This window comes from Lissotriton vulgaris, chromosome 2_1 (genome assembly GCF_964263255.1).
Source record: "Lissotriton vulgaris chromosome 2_1, aLisVul1.2, whole genome shotgun sequence".
In the NCBI taxonomy this organism is placed as follows: domain Eukaryota; kingdom Metazoa; phylum Chordata; class Amphibia; order Caudata; family Salamandridae; genus Lissotriton; species Lissotriton vulgaris.
The window spans coordinates 2,111,525,251-2,111,549,714 of NC_141687.1; positions in this window are offsets into that span (position 1 = coordinate 2,111,525,251).

Genomic DNA, 24,464 nt, shown 5'->3' on the forward strand with positions numbered 1-24,464 from the left:
CAACCCTGTACTTCTGTGGGCACCCCAAATACTGTGACTGTATGCTGCACCTGAGTGGCTTCTGCAGGATTTGAAGAATGCTAGATTTGTGGATCTCAGCATTTGAGGATCTACTATAGTAATGTGTATCCCGCAGTCTATAAAGGCTGCACCCAGGGGGTCTCCAGGTGCTTTGCTTTCCTCACAGTTGATGAAAGAAAGCTTCTGCTTAGCTCTTCAACTTTTTTTCTGGCTTTACAGGTGAGATTATCTTCAGGGTACATGTCAAGAACATCTTCCAGAAATGTTCTTTTTGTGGAGCTTCTTGAAATTTCTTCAACAACATCACCTTGAAAACTTTCCTTGCATCCTTCGAATTATTTGACCTCTCCCAGAGCCTTTTTCGAGGGCCTCAAATGTTTACCAGGGCATTTATAACTAGATTAAATTGTGTTTGTATGTTTCGTTTCATGCAGAATGTTACCATTCATGTGAAATCCATGTAAATAAAAAAACTGTATTTTAGGATGATGTATGTTCTGTGGGTCTAGTACAAATACAAGTTCAAATCCACACCGCTGACCAACAATGTTAGAACTGGGGGTCTCTAGTTGGCAGAGGTAGGTACCACTGTCCAAATAGGGACCCTTGATTCTAGTCAGGGTAAGGAGGAAACCCTCTGAGATAACCCCTGCTCACCCTCTAGGTAGCTTGGCACGAGCAGTCAAGGCTATTCAGGAGGCAATGGGTAAAGTATTTGTACCAACACTCACAGTAACACAGTGAAAACACCACAAACTGACTCCACAACAGTTTAGAAAAAAAAGGTATTTAATCTAAACTACACAAGACCAAAACAACAAAAATCCAACATACACAGTTCAAGAATATGGTTTCAAAAGAGTTCTTAAGGTTGTGATAAAGTTCTTTAGGTTGCAATAAAAATAATCCACAGTTGCGTGAAAAGTTCACAGTTGCGTCACGTTTCAGACACAGTACCTTTAGTTGCGACAAAGTTCCAAAAGCAGAAGCTGGTGCGGTGGAAAACAAGCGGTGCGTTGCTCCTGAGACCCTGGGGAGGCGATGCGACAGCCCCGCTGCAGCAGCGGCATGTTGCGACGAATCCTGTCTGTATGGGGAAGAAGGCCACTTGTATGGATTGCGGTGCGTAGGTTCCGTAGGAAGTTTGTTCTCGCAAAGGCACGATGCGGCGATCTCTGGGGTTGCGACGATCTCCGGGGCGACGATGCGCGAACCAGCAGTGATCTTCTCTCTCGCAGCTCCTCAATGCGATGGCTTCTGCGACGACACTCACAGCGACGTGATGCGGTCCGCAAGCAAGCAGTGCGGCGCTCTCATCCAGCGACGACAGGCTCTGCGACGACACTAGCAGCGATGTTAGGCTTCCCGCACGGATCGAGTGCATCCCGCAAACGAAGGATGCGACGGCTCTGACAGCGGCAGCAGGCGCTGCGACGATCTCGACCTTCGTAGCGGCGGGAAACGTCTCGCACTGTCGGGGATGCGCTCCGCAGCGAGCGATACAGTAACTTTTTAATTGCAAAAGTCTCTCAAGCTTAGTTTCAAGCTTCCCAGCACAGGTACAACTTCCAGAGGCCCCACAACTGGATCAAGCACTCTAGTAAGGACAGAACTCTCTCAGCAGAGTTCAGGGAAGTTAGGGGTGAAGTCCTTTTGTTCCTGGGACTTCAGAACAGGCCCTTGGAGATTCCATCAAGACAGGGTACACAGCACAACAGCAAAGTCCTTCTCCTCTCCTTGGCAGCAAAGCAACAGGTCAGTCCAGCAGAGCAACAGCAGGACAGTCTTCCTTCTTCAGATTCAGCTTTCTCCTTGGCAGAGGTTCCTTCTTGATTCCAGGATGATCTAATTTTCTGTTGCCAGGGGTCCTGTACTTATACCCCTTAAAGTCTTTGTTCTCTTTGTGCATGTGGGCCCTGAGCCTGGTCTGAACCAGTTCTGGGTGTTTCTTGAGTACTTTGTTTTCCTGGCTCCTCCTTTCCTTTCAGAGTGAGGGGCAGGGTCGTCAGACGCCCAGCAGGCGGTGGAGCCAGCATTCTGGCAGGCAGGCACAGCCCTATTCAGGCCCAGGTGCTAACTTCTCCCACCACTCAGGTTGCAAATGCAGTCATTCAGCCTAGGGCTGACTCTGCCAGCCTCCTGGGGAATCCCCAGCCCCTATCACTCTCAAACCAGACAGTCAATACACAAACAGGCCAAGGCACACAGAAGGGTCAGACAAGAGAACAGCAGCTTTCTAAAAGTGCTGTTCTCAAACACAGGATTTAAAAACAACCTTTCCTAAAAGATGTGTTATTAAATTCTGAGTTCAGGGATACTAGACTCTTATGTCCTATCTTGTTCCTATGGGAAGAAATGCTGGTAGCCACTGTAGCCAGCATCCCCCATGTTAACCTATGGAGCAAGATAGCCTTACAGTAGTGAACAAGCATTTACAATGCAATGGTCTCGGCATCATTAAAGGTAGAACTATTGGCATTGCTCATGACATTTCTTTTTTTTTTTAAATCATCAATGGCATTGTCATTTACATTGCCGATAGCTTAATAGTTAAACAGATGGCATTGTCATTTACAATGCCAATAGCTACACCCTACACAGAGCCACCCTCACACAGACACACTCAACAGCACTCTGCACTCTACAGCACGCAGCACTCTACAGCACGCAGCACTCTACACTCTACAGCACGCAGCAATCTACAGCACGCAGCACTCTACAGCACGCAGCACTCTACAGCACGCAGCACTCTACAGCACACAACACTCTGCGCTCGACAGCACACAGCACTCTGCGCTCGACAGCACACAGCACTCTACAGCACACAGCACTCGACAGCACAAAGAACTCTACAGCACACAGCACTCTACAGCACACAGCACTCTACAGCACACAGCACACAACACTCTACAGCACACAACACTCTACAGCACACAACACTCTACAGCACACAACACTCTACAGCACACAGCACTCTGCACTGAAAATTTCACAGCACTCTGCACTCTACATCACACAGCACTCTACAGCACACAGCACTCTGCACTCAAAATTACACAGCACTCTGCAGTCTACAGCACACAGCACTCTGCACTCTACAGCACACAGCACTCTGCACTCTACAGCACACAGCACTCTACAGCACGCAGCACTCTACAGCACGCAGCACTCTACAGAACGCAGCACTCTACAGCACACAACACTCTACAGCACACAACACTCTGCGCTCGACAGCACACAGCACTCTGCGATCGACAGCACACAGCACTCGACAGCACAAAGAACTCTACAGCACACAGCACTCTACAGCACACAGCACTCTACAGCATACAGCACTCTGCACTCAAAATTACACAGCACTCTGCACTCTACAGCATACAGCATTCTGCACTCTACAGCACACAGCACTCTGCACTCTACAGCACTCTACAGCACACAACAACACTGCACTCTACAGCACAAACACTCTACAGCACACAGCACTCTACAGTGTGTGTGTGGTGTGTGTGTGTGTGTGTGTGTGTGTGGTGTATGTGTGTGTGGTGTATGTGTGTGTGTGTGGTCTTATGTGTGTGGTGTTATGTATGTGTGTGGTGGACTTAGTTTGAGTGTTCGTTTCCTACACACTCACACACTGCCCCTACACATTCACACACTGCTCACCCTGAACACTCACACTGTTCACCCTGCACACTCACACACTGCAGTCAGTCACTCTGCAGTCACTGTCACTCTGCAGTCACTGTCACTCTGCAGTCACACTCATTGCACACACACACACACACACATATTCTCGCTCGCTGTAACATCTGAATGTTATGCCCCATTTTGAAGGACAACACTTGTCATATACACATTTTTGCACAGGTTAAAATTTGAACCTTGGACTACTAGATTTTAACTGGTGTGAGAAGTTTTGCACTCGCCAACCAGGGGACTCTTAATCAAGGCCTTTGTGGCCTTTTACTCTGTAATTGTGACTGACGCTTCTTTGCATGGGTATTTTGGTTGTAATAAAGAAACAAAATCTAAACTCAACCTTTTTTTTTTCATTGTAAGAATACTAATTATGCCTGTCTTTGCCATGTACAAGTAAACAACGCCCCCTAAAATACTGTCCATTGTTCCATCGAAAAAGCATCTCTCTTCCTACCAGCTGGAACAGCATACTGACATTTTATAAAGCAAAAGTCTACAGATAAAAACCTGCACTACACCCCCAGAAAGGTTCCTCCAACTCTCTACAGCTGTAGTGATCCTGAAGGTGAAAGAAGAGAGGAAGATTGTAGGCAATAAAGGAAGGGTTCTGTTACAAAATTACAAAATTTTGACTGCGGCCTCCCAGCAGCCCATCACACTCGCCTAATACTTACTTTTGTTTTATGAAAATGCATAAGGGGTGGGCTGACAAAAAACATTAAGCACGTTATATCAGAGGAGGGATAAAACAATTAGCCACCTTCCAGAGGAGGGGAGTTTGTCCCTGCGGCTGCCCTTCTCGGATGGCTGCTCCGTCTGATGTTCAGCCCCCTGCGGACAGCAAATCAAAGCGGAAGTTGCACCTTTCTCGCGCAGCCGTCTCCATTTTGTTTTCCGGTCTGACACCTGTGAAAAACGAACACCTGTTATGTGAATGCAGCCGCTTGCTCGCTTGACGCCCGCTCTGGGGCCTCCCTTCAGAGGCGCCTTGCCGAAGAGGTTGCAGAGGTCCGGCTCTGAACTGGCTGCCTGTGGGGCTGCCCAAGGAGAAACCATGGAATCGGAATCTGACAGGGTTCCCGGGGGCCTGCTGCTGCCACCGACGCTTCCTTTGACTGCCTGATGAAGACATCACAGGCCAGGGAGAACATTAACATGCTTTGCATCACTTAGTCTGCGTGCGTCTCCGCCCCGCTCATCTGTTCTGCTTTTAATATGAGGTTTAAAGATCCTGCGCCCTGACAGAACTTGTACACCAAAAACCCGTATGACCACAAAATAGCCAATACCCGCTTCACAAAACAGTGTTTTCGACTCGAGCCCTGCAGATTTTCATATCTACAAATGCTGCATGTTTCTAATCTGGGCTGAATGTTTTTACGTGAACGGATACTGGAATGCTTTGTGGACCTTCCCTTTGAAATCTTACAGCCGCCTCTGCCTCCTGCACCTCCGATGCATAAGGAGCTCGTCACCTTGCAGCCAATGTGCTACTTTTTAATTATCGCAGGTGTCATCGTGGTCCAGATTGTTCCTGTTCAGCGGCACAGACTGGAAGGGGGGAGCGAGACATAACGAGAGATCAGGCCGCGAGCAACAGTCGGAGCGCTCAATGTGTGCAGTATGCATAGACAGAGACAAAGAAAGAAACAATCTTTAATCATGTCATCACATCCGAACAGGAACAGGGGTATTTACTTGCATATCTTGGGGGCATCCACCACCGGAGTCGGTGCTTTGCAAGGGGTGAAAGAGCCCGTCAATAAATCCGCATTCTCTTCCCGACACTCCGCAATGATAATAAACGTCACGCGCATGTCACCGTTGTCCGCCATGTTGTAGTTGAGCGAACTTTTTTTGTCTGTCTATCTGTCCCTTTGACAAACAGGTGTTTTGTTCATTGTAGTCGACAGTACTTCCTCGGAGGAAGTCGCAGCGTCCACGCCTACTTCCTACGCACAGGCACGGCTTGCAACACCAGCGCTGACCACCAGTGTGCAAAGCCTCCTCCAATCACAGCGCGGCGCTGCCTGTGACGTCATGGGATGTCCCTGAGGTTCCCGGGCTCGTGGCGGACCAATAATAGCGCGGCTCCTCCAGTCGAGCCCCCCCAGGGCGACCCAATCACAGCGCGGCAGCTTCGAGGCTGATCGCGCGATACAGTTTATTAAACCAGCTAAGTTAGCAAGTTAATGGACACGACGGAGGAGAGCTGCAGCAGGGGGAGGGAGGGGGAGGGGGGAAGGAGGGAGGAGGGAGGGGGAGGCGGAGAGCGCGATGGAGGAGGGCAGAGGGACGAAATGGCGCCGCCGGCAAGCTCCGTGTTTTCGGATTTGGGAGCGTGTTCGGTGGGCGTGGCTAAAAAGTGGAAAGAAGCACACCGAACACACCTCCAAATCCGAAAAGGACGGAGCCTATTTGGAGTGACGGCTCTCTCCTGCAATGGCTGGCCTCCATTTAGGAAGCCAGCCAATGGAATGAGAGGCGTGATGAAGAAGCCCTACTAAGAAACATAAGACTCGCTACTTCCGGTTCTGACGAACCGGATAGTACCTCGCCCTAAAAACGAAAATGGCTGTCATTCACTACCAGAGCCTGTCACCTGCACCAGTACGTGCTCTACCTTTCACATACACTGCACCCTGCCCAGGGGGGTACCTTGGGCCTTCCATAGGGGTGACTAATGTGCACAAAAAGGGAAGGGTTAGGCCTGATCAGTGGGGACACTGACCAGGAGGACACGGCAGTTCCTAGACTGCACACAGGCACTGCAGTGGCATGCCTGAGACACCATTTTAGGGCTACTCATGTGGGTGGCACAATCAGTGCTGCAGGCCCACTAGTAGCATTTGCCATCACCAGCCCTGGCACACCCAGTGCACTTTACTAGGGACTTTGTGGTGTTACAAATATGCCGATCATGTATATCCAATCATCATAACAATTTACATTAGGCCTGATCAGTGGGGACACTGACCAGGAGGACACAGCAGTTCCTAGACTGCACACAGGCACTGCAGTGGCATGCCTGAGACACCATTTTAGGGCTACTCATGTGGGTGGCACAATCAGTGCTGCAGGCCCACTAGTAGCATTTGCCATCACCAGCCCTGGCACACCCAGTGCACTTTACTAGGGACTTTGTGGTGTTACAAATATGCCGATCATGTATATCCAATCATCATAACAATTTACATAGGGAGCACTTACACTCTGGCACTGATCAGCAGTGGCAGAGTGTCCAAAGCATCTAAACCAGCAAAACGAAATCCAGCACAGCATCAAAAATACAGGAGGTAGAGGTAAAAAGATAGGGGGAAACCACGCCAAAGATGCCAGGTCTAACAATGTAGGAGAAGACGGTAACAGTAGTGTTCTGTTTAGTATAAAATGCTGTTAGTTGTGAGAGACTGAATAAAATCTGAGAGAACATACATGTGGTAAGGCGAGCTAAGTGGCTACAAACCAACAGCGTCACTTGTGTGCCTTCAATAACATCCCTGCCCCACTGTAATTAACTAAGCATGGGCAGAATTTGTGAATTCAATAGCGATTTGCAAAAATCTGCCAAATTCTGCGAGCTTGCGAAAAAAACATTTGTGAGTTTGTGAGATTTTTTTACCAGTTTGGGAACGAGAGCTTGCGCATGCGATCGCAACGGTTGCGAACATGTTGTTTCCACTTAACCAGACTGCTCGCGATGCCTTGTTCCTGTTTCGGGTCGCAATGACGTGTTCGCGTTCGCAATTTCCTGTTTTGGGTCGCAATGACGTCTTCCCGATCGCGGCGTCGCTCAGCCAGCTACCAAAATCTCGCAGCGCACGCGAACAGGGTGGAAAACTCATCAGCGAACGCAGAACCTTGGTAAATCAATGCAGCGCGAGCAAGATTGTATTTTTGAAGCACGAACAAGAAAAAAAAAATCTGCCAACTCGCAAATTGCAGATTTTTGGTCAATTTTGCGCGATTTGCTGATCGCGAAATTGCCAAAAATTCGCAAATTCCACGAGCGGAACGAATTTTCCGCCCATACTTATAATGAACTTGCCCTGCAGCGAGATTCTAAGCATGAATTTCATTAAGGCTTGCTTAGGGAGCTATGCCAAATTTTATAAACACATATAGAGGAAATTTGACTCTGAATATGAGTTTGGCATCCAGGTTAATTCATTGACCTCTTCAACTCATGCTAATCAAAATGTATAATTAGGCACGCTCTCCCCCAACGTACAAAACAATGTAAACGCTCCATATGTACACATGCACAAGCATAACCTACCCAGAGCCTCCAACCACTGTTGTGAAACACCAAACCTTATAGAGCTGCACACTGGAGGTTAAACTCAGACTTTTTTTAGCAAAGAGCTTTCAGTCAATGAGGTTTAGTAAATCCACCTTTTGATCATTTTGAAATGTCTAGAAATAACGTTCGTGCATGGCACTCTTTGGTAGTTTTTACACAATTGTCAATGTTTGTGTATTAAACATTAAACATATGGCCTGTGTTAGAACCAGAATGTTGAAATGGTTCTGCCATTATTTTTTACCTTCAAATCTCCTGGTTTGCTAACATTGATTTTGCTGACATTAAGACTCTGCACACTTATTCACTGCTAACCAGTGGTAAAGTGCTTGTGCTCTCTCCGTAACACACAATAGAATTGGCATATAGCCAATTGTCCTATTTAATTGACTTGTAAATCTCTAGTAAAGTGACACTACATGTGCCCAGGGCCTGTAAATTCAATGATACTAGTGGGCCTGCAGCACTGATTGCACCATCCATTGAAATAGCCCTTCAAAGATGTATCAGGCCTGCCATTATAGCCTGTGTGTGCAGTTTTGAACTTTTGCTTTGACTCAGCAAAATAAACCTTTTGCTAGGCCAAAACTTTCCTTTATAATACATATAAGTAACCCTTAGGGTAGGCCCTGAACAGCTCAAGATCACACAGCAATATATTTGAAAAATGTTACATATACTTTTAAGTTTTACATGCCCTGGTAGTGAAAAAGTCTTCAATTCGTTTTTCACTACTGCAAGGCCTACCTCTCCCATAGAATAACACTGTAGTTACCTTATTACATTTGATAAGCTGTAACATCCAATTGGGAGCAGGTAGACAGGTTAAGTTAGATGTCTAAAGAATTGTAAATATTAGCCCTCTTTAATGGTGAAGTCGTATATTTAATCACAATTCTGAAAAGGCAAAATAAACAATTGATGGACAGAATGCAGAACAATGTCATACATTCACCCCAGTATAGAGATCTGGGCCTAAATCCATAGTTTCTTTTGTTCACCATGCCATTCCAGTTTGGACCCAGCCATATGCAAATCAGTCTTGACCCTGTGCCCAATGGGAACAGTCCAGCCCGAACTGCCAGAGCAGGTCCTCCCTGGACTGGAAACAAACACCATGGGACTGGTTTTAGGCTTTCAGCCCTCATAAGCCAGGATAGCTTGACTCCAGTGGCATGGAGAGCACGGGACCCACGTCTCGGCATACCCCTTCCACTCGGGGTGACAAATGCAAAAAGAACAATTGATGGACAGAATGCAGAACAATGTCATACATTCACCCCAGTACAGAGATCTGGGCCTAAATCCATCTGTTTTTTTCTCACCATGCCATTCCAATTTGGACCCAGCCATATGCAAATCAATTTTGGCCCTGCGCCCGATGGGAACAGTCCAGCCCGAACTGCCAGGCCAGGTACTCCCTGGACTGGAAACAAGCATCCTGGGACCGGTTTCGGGCTTTCAGCCCTCATCAGCCAGGATAGCTTGACTCCAGTGGCATGGAGAGCACAGGACCCACGTCTTGGCATACCTGTCCCACTCGGGGTGACAAATGCAAAATGAACAATTGATAGACAGAATGCAGAACAATGTCATACATTCACCCCAGTACAGAGAACTGCGCCCAAATCCATCGATTTTTGTTGTTGTTGCTCACCATACCATTCCAGTTTGGACCAAGTCATATGCAAATCAGTCTTGACCCTGCGCCAAATGGGAACTGTCCAGCCCGAACTGCCAGGCCAGGTCCTCCCTAGACTGGAAACAAGCATCCTAGGACCAGTTTTGGGCTTTCAGTCCTCATCAATCAGGATAGCTTGACTCCAGTGGCATGGAGAGCACCGGACCCACGTCTGGGCACACCCGTCCCACTCAGGGTGACAAATGCAAAAAGAACAATTGATGGACAGAATGCAGAACAATGTCATACATTCACCCCAGTACAGAGATCTGGGCCTAAGTCCATCGTTTTTTGGCTCACCATGCCATTCCAGTTTGGACCTGGCTTGGCAGTTCGGGCTGTACTATTCCTATGAGGCACAGAGTCAAGACTGATTTGCAAATGGCCAGGTCTAAACTGGGGTGGCCTGAGCAAAAGAATGATGGATTTAACCCAGATCTCTTGACTGGGGGTGAATGTTTTCATTTGTTTTGCATTCCGTCCATCAGTTGTGTGTCTTTTGCTTTCTTGCCCTAAGTGTTCAGGTTATGCCCAGATGTGGGTCCTGGGCTCACTGTGCCACTGGAATCAAGCTATCCTGGCTGATGAGGGGTGAAACCCAGAAACCGGTCCTAGGATGATTGTTTCCTGCCCAGGGCAGACCTGGCTTGGCAGTTCGGGCTGGACTGTTCTCATGAGGCACAGGGTCAAGGCTGATTTGCAAATGGCCAGGTCTAAACTGGGGTGGCATGGTGGAGAAAAGAATGGTGGATTTAACCCAGATCTCTTGACTGGGAGTGAATGTTTTGATTTGTTATGCATTCCGTCTATCAATTGTGTGTCTTTTATTTATAAAAACTTGCCATTTTCTTGCCCTAACCTTTTGGGGCCTGCATTCTGATCCTAGGTTACGTGCCTAGTTGTAGCTGACAGTTTGTCTTTTTGTATTGCTCCCCGACAGTGAGACAAAGGGAAGATAGGAGTTACCAGGATGGGCCACTCTGAGTTAACAAGGGAGAGTAGCTGTCACCTACCACACTTGCACATGACAAAGGTCCTGGAACAGCACTCTCACAAAGGAGATATCACTGGTCTTTTGCAAACCCAGACAAGCTGTGCCCATGACAGGGAGCAAAGGGATGCCTGACACCTCAGGGGGGTGGAAACATTTGGAAGCTTCCTCCACTTTAAAGTGGGCACCAGGTATAAATATTTGACCATTAGACCTAACTCTTCAGTACACTTCTGTTTAATATGGTCTCTGACAGTACAAAGGACTGCTGTGCTGCAGAAAGGACTGCCACTCTGATGGGCTCTGCTCTGAATGACTGCTGCCTTGCTCTGCTACCCTGCTGGCTTCTTGCCTGGGTGAGAAGGACTGTACCTTCATCTCTGAACACAGGATCACAGCCTGACACCAAGGGCTAATTGGCTTGACTCCTGATTAGAGGCCTCAGGGACAGAAGAGGCTCCAATAACCTTGAACCCAGCACCATCTATGAGTCCTGCCCTCCCAAGTGGTGTCGACCCAGTCCTTGACCCTTGGAAGTATGCCTGAATGTGTTCTAACAGAACTGATGTTTCTCCTCTGCAGTGTGTTCCAGCAGAACTGGGGCGTTGCCTTTGCTGCCCAACCCATCGCCTTTGTAACCGACGCATCACCTGCTGCATGGACTTCCCTAATGCAAGGACTTTGCATCGCAGAGCATAACCCATTGGAACAGACGCATCCCCATTCAAGAATGTGACCTCGCCCAACGTAGTCCATTGGAGCTGCCACTACACAATGCATCTCCATGTTGGACATCGCATTGCCCCTGGTGCGCGATACATCTGCAATGTTCAATGTGGGACTTTGCATCTTTTTTCAACTAGCATTAATTAACTGAGTTCAGCAGGCCTAACTTGTTCCCTGTTGTTGGCCGCGCTACATTTTTGTCCCGATCCACCACGACCAGAACACCATAGTTTTGCGCTTTCTGGTGCTATTTTCACTTAAATCTTTAAAATTGCATATCTCCGGTACTACTGATTGGATTTTTGGCGGTTTAGTCTTGATTCTTCTTTTCTAATCTTGCCATGTGTACCCACATAAAAAAAATAAGTTTAGGGTACTGGTATGAAATGTTACTTTCTAAGATCCCTACTCATGCACCAAATGCTCCCTCGAGGGCTGAGTTTGTAAGCATGCCCCTAAACATCTCATATTGGGGAGGACTCCACGATGAAGCATGCCACTATACGAATAACTGGGTGAGAGACAAAGCATTTTTGTAATGGTGAATTTAGTAAGCTTCTAGTGCAATAAATAGTGGGTTGTTTCTCCCTTTGTTCATTATTTATTCATTTCATTAGACAATTTATTGAGTGTTTGTTTCTTTTTTCCTAGCGAATATCCCCCTGATGAACGACCAGTTCTAGTCTGAAATGCATCTGGGTCTCAATAATATGATTACAATCCACGAATCGATTTGGAATATGATTTGAATTTCTTCATGACCACTAAGAATTTCAAGTTTAATCAATCAAGCACTTGAAGTGCTCTAAATGATCAACTAATCCAGGGGTCTTCAAACTGTGGGGCGCGACCCCCAGGGGGGCCGTGGAGTGATAGGAAGGGGGTCGCGCATTCCCTTCACACTTCTGCCCAGGCCCATAGTGTCAGCCCCCCTCCTTCCCCGTAGTGTCTCTCAGCCCGGGCTGCTGCAGTGCAGCTCGCACTACTGGGGGCTCGGCTGGGAGGTGTCTGGAGTCTTATTTCCGCCGCCTGAGCTTTTAACAGGTGTTTAAAGACCATTTGCATATTTACATGCCTTTGTTAACTGGTTACCTAGGCTTAGTTTTTTTAATGGTTCCAGTACCCCCTGGGTACCCACTGTGCCTATTCGTTACATTTGTATTTTTACACTTACTGTTGTAGTGTGAGAATGCATTTAATGAAAAGAAATATAAAGTTGGGTAGCCAAAAGAAAAATGCCTGCCGTGTGTTGTTTAAAGAGCCCGCAAAGACCTGCTCTTGACACTAAATAGAGTTATGAATAAAAAAGTATGTATTAATTAGCTAAGTGACGTTTCTGTCTTTTTTCTCTTTAATTATCAGTCATGGATCCTTGACGCAGCCCTAGAACACAATTAAAAGTGCTTTCTATTTATATTTGCTGTTCTAAGTATTCACAGATAAGTGCTAAAAATACAGCTTTAGGTGACTGCTTATTTCTGGGCCATCAAAATAATGAGCTGTATCAGCACATTATTTATTTCCTTCACCATCGATCCCTGATTAATGCCATTATAGTAATAGTTTAACTTATATCTGAAACCCTACGCTTCAAGTTTCTGGGAATGCACCCTGCATTCAGACAACTCACTCCTTATTCTCGCCTTCACTTTCACGCTCGCCCTGTACTCACACTGATCACCATGCACTAATAGTGATCACAATGCACTCACAGCGATCGCAATGCACTCACACTGATCACAATGTACTCACACTGATCACAATGCACTCACACTGATCACAATGCACTCACACTGATCACCATGCACTCACAGCAATCACAATGCACTCACACTGATCACAATGCACTCACATCATTCACTTGCTCACCCTGCACTCACACCATTCACCCGCTCACCCTGCACTAACAGTGATCACAATGCACTCATACTGATCACCATGCACTCACACCATTCACCCACTCACCCTGCACTAACAGTGATTACAATGCACTCATACTGATCACCATGCACTCACACCATTCACCCGCTCACCCTGCACTAACAGTGATCACAAGGCACTCATAGTGATCACCATCCACTCACACTGATCACCATCCACTCACAACATTCATCCACTCACCAAGCACTCACAGTGAACACTGCACTTACAATGCACTTGCGTTGTTCACCCTGTACCTCACCCTGCAGTCACATGAGCACACTACTCACCCTGCACTCATGTGACACTTCACTCAACTGTCCCTCCTCACTGCTCAATCTGTAGCTCACTCAAACAAGGCCATCACTAACCATGCATTAATTTACCCCACTCTGCACTTACAGCCGACCCCAAATTCATATGGTCACCTTACTCACCCTGCAGTCACTCCTTTTACCCTACTCTCACACTGTTGCATTGCTCACCATGCAGTCACTTGGGTACTCTTGTCACCCACACAGGGTTTAGAAATTTTTGTCAGGAGGGGGTCCTTACGCCTGAAAATGTTGACAGGGGGGTCTCGGCATCCAAAAGTTTGAAGACCTCTGATCTAATCGTTGATTTTTTCAAAGGTGGGATTTAGTGAACTTATGAATACATCTTTGATGCACAAGAATCCATAAGGACTAATGAATAAACTGCGTAAGCATTTAATTGGTTACGGGTTAGGCAGTGTGCTATGACACTGTTCCTCTATATGGAATACACATTTTTTACAATTAATTATGAAGTCTCAATATTTGGTCCATTACATCTGCTCTGCGAGGAATACTAATACTGGGGGTCCCAAGACTTTAAACGGGTTGAAGTTAATGGGGCATTATAAGTCGGACTATTTTACCCAGAGATTTCAGCCGCTATCAGCAAATAATTACATTGGAAGGGCGCAATTTTACTTCTGAACCATTGTAAACCCAGAAGCAGGTTATGTGGGGTGGGGTGCCTTCGTAAGTAAATGAACACACACAAATATCTGAATAACTGGATCTTAACAAACTTTTGGTAGGGGCATTTCCACTTTACATGCGATTGAATTTCTACATCTGTCAAGAGTATGAACAAATCTGTATCTATATTCGGAATTGAGAGGAATACCCAAAAATGGGAATACCCTGGAAAGTGGTGTAAAATAAGAGGTTTTTCTATGAGAAATGAATTTTCCCGTGTTAATAAAGAAAACAAATTCAAATGTGCCGCACATTTGTACTTATGAAAATAGAATGTTTTTACATTTTACATTTACAAATGCGAAAATGCCTTCACATGGAAGTAACTTGGGGCCTTATATATCAACACAGGCCCCTAGATTTCACCAAGAATGCCAGAGCTCATCCTGGGAATGTGCTACTGACCAGATTCCCAGGAGTAATCCTGGAAACCTTTGTGTTTTTAGTGCTGACACCGATTTACAGACCCAACACAGGGAGATATTGACGAAGCTCCCTGCGCCAGAGGTGGAGTCAAGATTAGTTGCTTGTCGACTGCCTGCTGCCGTGCACAATCCACTCCAGGGATTAATCCTAATGTGATCCTATTAGACAAAGGTCAGGCGGGTTCCACAGCACAGTTTGACTGCCTTAGGCTGAGCTTGTAGGTTTCAGCTTCAGCGCAGGATGCTTTAAAGGAATTATTGTTCTTCTCCGCGCACGCACTGTTTGTACTAAAACTCACCTTTATTATCACCTTCTTTTGAAGCACTTATCCAGTAACTTCTAAAATATAATTCACTGCCTGTATGTGCTGAAGGTGATGTGTCTAAAATGTAACTGATAGTTTGTCTAAAATGTGCATCTAAAGAGCATTAATATGAAACATTCATCTGCCCCCTTTTTTCTGGCTTTATCCTATGCCCCCTAAATCTTGAAACCTATACTCCCCTGGCAGGAAGCGTCATTGCTTCCCCCACAATATCCAAGAGTGCGCACTCTTCATCTCTTCCTGTTTGACAATTCCGGGCAAAGTTATCTAAAGTTTGCAGTAAGAAAACATTGCAAATCCATTTATTGTGATTTTTGGTACTGGCATAATAGCGATTTAAGCAAACAGGTTTTATTCCAGACCACCTTACATAAAGATTTGCACTTTGCAAAAATGGAGCAAACTCATTTTGCACTAAACGTCCTAAAAAAGTACAATAATTGAAGCAAAAACTTTACTGTTTTAGTCCCATCTTTCAAAGCTAAAATGTTTAGCCAAAGGTATCTTCTCCCGTCCTCATGTAAATAGCAACCACGGGGCATGGTTGGGTTACTTCTTTTTTTATTTCCTACAAACGTAATCTAGTACGTAATTCAACACATAACTTTATATTAAAAAAGCTAAATTTGGAACAAACTTAGAGCGAAAAGGGAGTAGAAATGAAATCAAAGGGCGCCAATTAGCAATTGATAAACCTGCTCCGCGACAGCTCTGCCTTAATGCGGTACGACAATGCTGGATCACTAACCAGAGTAGGGGTTATGAATGTGATAGTAAGTCCAGTAAAATGTTATATTGGCCGGCTACACATGAAGCTGAGGCAAGGGTAATTCCATTGGTGACTGACCCAACTGTTTGTAGGAGGGTGGTAGCTTAGTAGATGGCAGAACCTTTGACGATTATTGACCTTCCTAGGAGTCATTGGTGGCACTCACCGCGGACCTGCCTCTCCATAGTTTGTCGACATTAGACAGAAGGGACCTTCATCAACCACTAATGGCAGAGGAGCTCAAAACCACCTTCTCAGACATGCATTAAGATAAGAGTCTGGGGCCCAATGGAATACTATTAAAAACTGAAGATTCCTCTGCGTCCGCTTCTCTGTGACATGTACAATGAAGCCATTGCAAAGGGCTACGTCCTGATGACGTAGCGACCATAGTAGTATTGAACAAAGAACGGAGGCCATCTGATGAGAGTGATTCATATTGCCCGAGCTCACTCATTAACAAAGAACTCAAAATCTATGCCAAAATGCTGGCCAACTCACTACTTCGCCTTATTCCCTCTTTGGTGCACACTAAGCAATATGGATTTATGCTGCACCGAAGCACCAGACATTGCAATCTGTAGGGTACAAATGGCAATAGCGTGAAGGGAACACGTACGTGGGGATCACGCGCTCTTCCTGACAGACTTAGAAAAAGCGTTGGAACCCTGGATTGGGACTTCCTGTAGGAGATCTAACTCAGCATGGGAATCGGGCCCAGATTTATCTAATTTGTGACAATTTTATACAGGCAACCCATAATAGACTTGGCATCTTTTGACGTGTTTTTCCTGAGTTTTTGCTTCCTGACCACCCGGTTTTGACTCTATTTTTGCTAGTGTAATGATTCTGGGCACTTTTCTCACTGCTGACCAGTGGTAAAGTGCAAGTTCTCCTGTAGTAAAAGATGTTATGGATTGGTCTTTCTATGATTGGCCTATTTGATTTATGTGTCAGACCCTAATATAGTGCACTGCGCTTCGGCCCATAAATCAAATGCTGTTGGTGGGCTGCAGCACTGGATTGTGCCACCCACGCAAACAGCCCGTAAAGTGTAACTCTGGCCTGCCAATGCAGAGCCTGTGTGCAGGCTGGGCCTGCCATGTCGACTTGGCAAGTGCACCCACTTGCCAATCCCTAAACCTTGCCTTTTCTACATGCTAGTCACCCCTAAGGTAGGCCCAAGGTACCCCTCTGGGCAAGGTGCATTGTATGTGAAAGGTAGGACTTACCCTGCTGTGTGTGGCATGTCCTGATAGTAAATTACAGCTAAATTTGTTTTTCACTATTGCAAGGCTACCTGTTCCCATACAGGAAAACAAACGGGGCCCCTGGAAATAGGATACAACCCTACCAAGGAAAATACTGGTTTGGAAAAAAAAAACACCGGGCACAGTACACTTTACTGTAGAACGCCATGTGAACTCTAGATATCTATGTACTTTAAATAATTATAAATATCATCAAGAAAAAAGTTGCAATCATTTAATTTATCTTTATTCTTTTTTTTTAAAGATACTTTTCATAGTGGGTAAAAAATACTTCACATATAAAAAACATATGTACAAATTAGTAGATACACATTCCCAATGATCTAATTAGAACCACATATACATATTTGTCTAATCGTATAATGTAACATTAGACAATCAATACAGTGGACATCCTAGTTCACTATTTCGACTGACACTATTGATAATTCAATATTCTCGATAAGTCAGTTGCCAATATTACAGTGATTTACTTGCATAGTCCTAATACTTTAATACAATATGCAGAGACTGGTGACATATGTTGAAAACCAACGCGTTTCGGCTTTGCCTTCATCAGGACTCTGTCACAGTGGTTTACTAAACAGGGAACATATAAACATAATTTTAATCTAGAGTACAAAAAAGCCCTTTCAAATATTTACACTATACATATATTAAGTAGGTAACCTATTCGATAAAGATTTAGCTGGTCATAGATTTCATGAGTAGAGCCAAGAGTGAAAACAAAGAGAAACTCAATTGTGATTAATGGTCAATAATCATGCAAAAAACGTGTATTGCTTCTAAAACAAAAGGCGACAATGTTAAGTTCTCAATTCATGCAATTGACAAATAACAACAATTGTTTAGAATATTCATGCAAAGGACAACAATTTGTGATCACAATTATTGTGACAGTGCACTTTTTTGTCAAAACGATTAGTGAGACAAAATGGCTCAAGTAACTGCATAGAGGAAAAAGGAAAATAAACGCAGTTGTAGTCTGATGGTGTCCCTTGAGTTTTATTAGGCTAGTACCTATGCTTGATAAAGAAATATGTACCTTGATCTAAGGAAAGATATTGTAGGGCCTCTATATGCTTCTTAGTAAAAAGATTCTTGGCCTGAAAAAGGACATATTGTATTGTCGTGGACCAGGGTCAGCGGACTCGATAATTCTCACCTCGGTGCCTACTCTAACCAGGGATCACACTCGGCAACTCTGGGCATTAGCTTGCCTCATCTCCACAACGGCCCCCCACATACGCCAGGGATGCCTGGTTTCACCTTGGAGATACCCAGTAGAGACCATCACACAAGGAAAGTCAGGACGGGTTCCCCAGCGGTCTATTCGTGCCAGGATACTCCGGTAGTAATTGAGCGCTGTATAAAACAGCATATAACATAACATAACATTACACGATTAGCTGCACATATACAATAATAGCCTAAAAAAATGACTAGTACTAGATTTAAAATTTTAAGATACTAATGATGAACCTTATCTCTCCTATTAAAACCGTGCTTTTAACTACAAGATGCCCCAATGTCCAGATGTCTCAATATCCGACCCTACCTGTTGCCTGAAGCCTGGATTGCTTATGCCTTTTCTAAAAAAAAGATATATACAGTGTAAATGCACTAAACCTACATTCTTAATACAGTTATCTCTTAAAAATCTTATGGCTTTAGTTCATATACTGACCTTATAACATCGGACAAATTGGATCGTGAATGAACAATATTTTTGAATGATCCAAATAGTAGAACCTGTTGGTGAAGGATTATACTGTCTCATGTCTCAACCCTGAAAAGAAAAGAAAAAGGGGAAAAGTGTAGTGGTAGAACTCAAGATTCACTTAATTCACTACGCCCACTTCTCAAAGTGTTTCTCAAAGCACTGGTCATCATAAGTCCAACATAAAGGAAAAAGACAACTAATGTGCATATATGGGCTAAAAGCCTAGGTTATTCTAAATGCTATCAGGTGTGTGTTAAAGATCGTACCTGCTTCGTTTCTACACCCTGGTGAAACGCCGACTTATGTTGCTTCAATATAACTGCTCCACGCATATGTTGTTACGTCTGCAGCATCATAACTGGTGAGAATCTGCTAATAATAGTTGACTTTCTCCATATCTCGGCGCCAACTATTAACTTTCTAGTTCCTATCAGTACAGACAATCTGATAATGAGGAGCTTAGATAATTACAATCTGTAGATAGCCTTGTACTTAAAGAACTGGTTCTAAAATGTCTCTCTCTTTGAAGGAAGTCCAAATGGTTGTCGTGGTCATATAATTATCATCGCGGCCCACTGCAAGTGGCAACTATGGCGTGTGTATAAGTTAAAGACCTGAGGTTATTATGAATACTTGCTGGTACACATAAAAATACGTACGTGTTTCATGTTTGCACCCAAGTGAAACGCTGTCTTGATCTCCTCAGTATAAGCGATCTGCGCGCAAGCTGTCGCTTATGAAGCGGCGCTACTAAATAGAACCGGTACTTAGTAACCAGTGTTTGAAAAATAGCGGAACCATCTTTAAATTCCTAGTTCATACTATTACCGGTATTACGTTAATATTCAAATCCTATCACTTAACTGAACTTAAATAATTCCAAATGGGTTTGCGATTCACTATTTGGAAGGGGCGTGTTTATGGCGTCCCTTCCATATAGCGAATCCTAAAGAATGTTTTTGACCGTGAATGCAGTTGCAAAAGATTCAGGGGCATATTACCAACAACTAGCGATAATTTTTGTCTCTAACTTGTTTAGAGACAAAAATTATCGCCGCACATCGGCGATTTTTATCGCAGATAAACCTTGCTATTAGCAAGGTTTATCGCAAATGCGATAAAAAACGGCCGCAATGCATGAATATCGCTGAAAAGTCAGCGATATTCATGCATTATCGAGCAAATGCTCTTAGCCATGTTATCCACCTCCCATTGGATAACATGGCTAAGAACTGCTCAGGGCAGGTGTTAGCTTTTGGAGATATTCGCGCTTAGCGCGAATATCTCCAAAAGTTGGTAATAGGAGATAGCGATGTTAGCGACTGTTTCCAGTCACTAACATCTTGGCACGCCCACTTTGCATGTCATTAGTGATAAATATCACTGACATGCAAAGCGGGGCCCAAGATGGTCGCTATCTCCTATTAGCTGTCGCTAACTGGTGTTAGCGACAGCTTGGTAATAGGGAGATAATTTTATCTCCGCTTTCTTGGCTTTTAAAGCCAAAAAAGCGGAGATAAACCCCCTTGATAATATGCCCCTCACATTTTACCATCTACTTCAAGTAAGTGGTAACCCATTCGCAAATGGGAAGGGGACCCCTTTCCGTTTCTGAATGTTTGTAAAATCATTTTTTAAGAGCAGGCAGTGGTCCCACGGACCACTACATGCTCTTAAAAAATGGAAAAAAACTTATCATTTTTGTTTTTGAAATGCATCCTGTTGTCTGTAAGGAAAACAGGCTGCATTAAAAAAATGCTTTATTTAAAAGCAGTCATAGACATGGAGGTCTGCTGAGCCCAGAAGGCCACCATCCCTGTGATTTTTGTGATACCTAGACGGTCGCAAATTGCAAGCTACCTCATTAATATTCATTAGGTAGATCCTTTGCGATCCCCTAGGAATCGCTAAAAGTGTTCCACACACTTTCATGCATTCCGTTTTGCAATTTCCTAATTGCAAATCGCAAAGATTCACAATTAGGAAATAGCAAAACGGTTTCTTTATGCATCTGGCCCCTAGTGTATTAGCTGACTGGTCCCCACCAGACATGTTTCTGACCTCATGGGATGGGAGCTTTTGTGCTCTCTCTGAGGTCAGAAACAAAGCCTGCTCTGGGTGGAGGTGCTTCACACCTTCCCCTGACAAGAACAGCAGCACTTGGCAGTGAGCTCAAAGGCTGATATGCTGATTTGGACAGCTTTGACTAGATGGAGATGCCCGCCCCCCTGCCTGAGCCCCACTTTTGGCGGCAAGACCGGTGGAAAAATTAGTAAGCAGAGTTGAAGTGTGCACCTTAGCCTGGCACACCCCTAGGGTTACAGCAAACAAATGATGTGAGTAATGCTGACAATGCAAACATTCTCCCCCAGTCAAAAGATCTGAGTTAAATCCATTGTTCTTTTGCCCACTATACCACCCCAGTTTGGACCCAGCCATATGCAAATCAGTCTTGACCCTGTGCCTCGTGGGAATAGTCCAGAATGAACTGCCAGGTCAAATCCCCCCCTGGACCGGAAACAAGCATCCTGGGACCTGTTTCAGGGTATGTCACGCTTCTTCAGCCTGGCACACTTAAATCCAGTGGCACAGGGAGCAAGGGACCCACATCTGGGCATACCCATCCCACTGAGGGCGAAAAAGTGTTACAGCAAAAAAAATGATGCACGGAATGCTGACAATGCAAACATTCTCCCCCAGTCAAAAGATCTGTGTTAAAACCAATGTTCTTTTGCCCACTACGCCACCCTAGTTTGTATCCAGCCATATGCAAATCAGTCTTGACCCTGTGCCTCGTGGGAGCAGTCCTGACCCAACTGCCAGGCCAGGTCCACCCTGGACGGGAAACTAGCATCCTGGGAACGGTTTCAGGGTATGTCACCCTTCTTCATCCCGGCTAGCTTGAATCCACTGGCACAGTGAGAAAGGGACCAACGTCTGGGCATACCCATCCCACTTAGGGCAAAAAGTGTTACAGCAAACAAATGATGGATGAAATGCTGACACTGCAAACATTCTCCCCCAGTCAAAAGATCTGGGTTAAATCCATCGTTCTTTTGACCACTACATCACCCCAGTTTGGACCCAGCCCTATGCAAAACAGTCTTGACCCTGTGCCTCATGGGAACAGTCCATACCGAACTGCCAGGCCATGTCCTCCCTGGACAGGAAACAAGAATCCTGGGACCGGTTTCAGGGTATGTCACCCTTATTCCGCCAGGTTACCTTGAATCCAGTGCCACTGGAGACAAGCTATCCTGGCTGATGAGGGCTGTAAGCCCGAAACCGTTCCTAGAATGCTTGTTTCCAATCCATGTAGGTCCTGGCCTGGCAGTTTGGGCGGGACTGTTCCCATTGGGCGCAGGGTCAAGACTGATTTGCACATGGCTGGGTCCAAACTGGAATGGCATGGTGAGCAAAAAAACAATGGATTTAGGCCCAGATCTCTGTACTGGGGTGAATGTATGACATTGTTCCGAATTCTGTCCATCAATTGTTGTTTTTGCACATCCCTAGTGTTGCCAGGAGCTGAGGTGAACCCTTCTCTGAGAAATTCTCCATCTTGAATTGGAGAATAAGGCCCAATAGGAACAGGGATGTCGCCCACTCCCCAAAGGTAGGGGGCACCCAAAGGGTGTAGCCATCCTAGGGGACAGTAGGCATTGGCTACTGCCCCCAACATCAGTAATGCCACTAAATTCAGTATTTAAGGGTTCACCTGAAACTGGTTCCTCAGATTCAATGGATCACAGAAGAAGAAGAGGGAAGAAGGCCGATGATAGACCAAAAACTGAACCACTGCAGACAGAACTCAGCAAGATCGTTGTCACCTGTATCCAGCTTCACAAATGGACCTGCTGCCCTCCCGGAAACAATGAAAGGGCTCCACAAAACCCCGGAGACCTTCCAGCCTTCAACCAATCTTTAAGAACCTCCCTTAGGCTAGAGGCTATAGTCCCCTGCACCTGCTGGCACACAAAACAGTAGTAAATGAGGAGTGATATTTGTGTAGATGCGACTCACTACTGTAAAAGAAAGCCAAAAACACAACGGAAGAGGACCCATGCTTGCGGCGCTGCAACTCTGCTTTGCCAGAAGAAAGTACTGCCACTGGCCTGCATCCATGACCCAGAGGGACCCTGTCGGCTCAATAACCCAAGCTGTTCACATTCCCATTCCAGAGAGCCTGTACCCTCCTTCAAGTGACCCTGTTGGCCCCCTCCTGCCCCACCTGTTCGACCGCGGCCTCTCTGAGCTAGTCCAACCACAACAGAACTCTTCCATTCCCTGCGCATCGGCCAAACTGCCAGGCCAGGTCCTCCCTGGACCGGAAACAAGCATCCTGGGACCGGTTTCAAGGTATATCACCCTTCTTCAGCCAGGCTAGCTTGAATCCAGTGGCACAGTGTGCAAGGTGCCCACGTCTGTGCATACCTATCCCACTTAGGGCGAAAAGTGTTTCAGCAACCAAATGATGGACGGAATGCTGACAAAGCAAACATTCTCCCCCAGTCAAAAGATCTGGTTTAAATCCATTGTTCTTTTGTCCACTTCGCCACCCCAGTTTGGACCCAGCCATATGCAAATCAGTCTTGACCCTGTGCCTCATGGGAACAGTCCAGAGCGAACTGCCAGGCCAGGAACTCCCTGGACCAGAAAGAAGCATCCTGGGCCCGGTTTCTGGGTATGTCACCCTTATTCAGCCAGGTTACCTTGAATCCAGGGCCACTGGAGACAGGATGACCTGGCTAATGAGGGCTGTCAACCCGAAACCGGTCCTAGGATGCTTGTTTCCAATCCATGGAGGTCCTGGCCTGGCAGTTTGGGCTGGACTGTTCCCATCGGGCGCAGGGTCAAGACTGATTTGCATATGGCTGGGTCCAAACTGGAATGGCATCGTGAGCAAGCAAAAAAACGATGGATTTAGTCCCAGATCTCTGTACTGGGGTGAATGTATGACATTGTTCTGCATTCTGTCCATCATGTGTTGTTTTTGCACATCCCTAGGGTTGCCAGGAGCTGAGGTGAACCCCTCTCTTAGAAATTCTCCATCTTCAATTGGAGAATTAGGCCCAATAGGAACAGGGATGTCGCCCACTCCCCAAAGGTAGGGTGCACCCAAAGGGTGTAGCCATCCTAGGGCACAGTAGCCATTGGCTACTGCCCCCAACATCAGTAATGCCACTAAGTTCAGTATTTAAGGGTTTCCCTGAAACTTGTTCCTCAGATTCAATGGATCACGGAAGAAGAGGGAAGAAGGCCGATGCCGACCAAAAAACTGAACCACTGCATACAGAACTCAGCAAGATCGTTGTCACCTGTAGCCAGCTTGACAAATGGACCTGCTGCCCTCACCGAAACTATGAAAGGGATCCACAAAACCCCGGAGAGCTTCCAGCCTTCAACCAATCTTTAAGAACGCCCTTTAGGGCTATAGGCTATAGTCCCCTGCACCTGCTGGCACACAAACAGTAGTAGTTGAGAAGTGATATTTGTGTAGACGCGACTTACTACTGTGAAAGAACGCCAAAAACACAATGGAAGAGGACCCGCACTTGTGTCGCTGCGACTCTGCTTTGCCAGAAGAAAGTACTGCAATTGG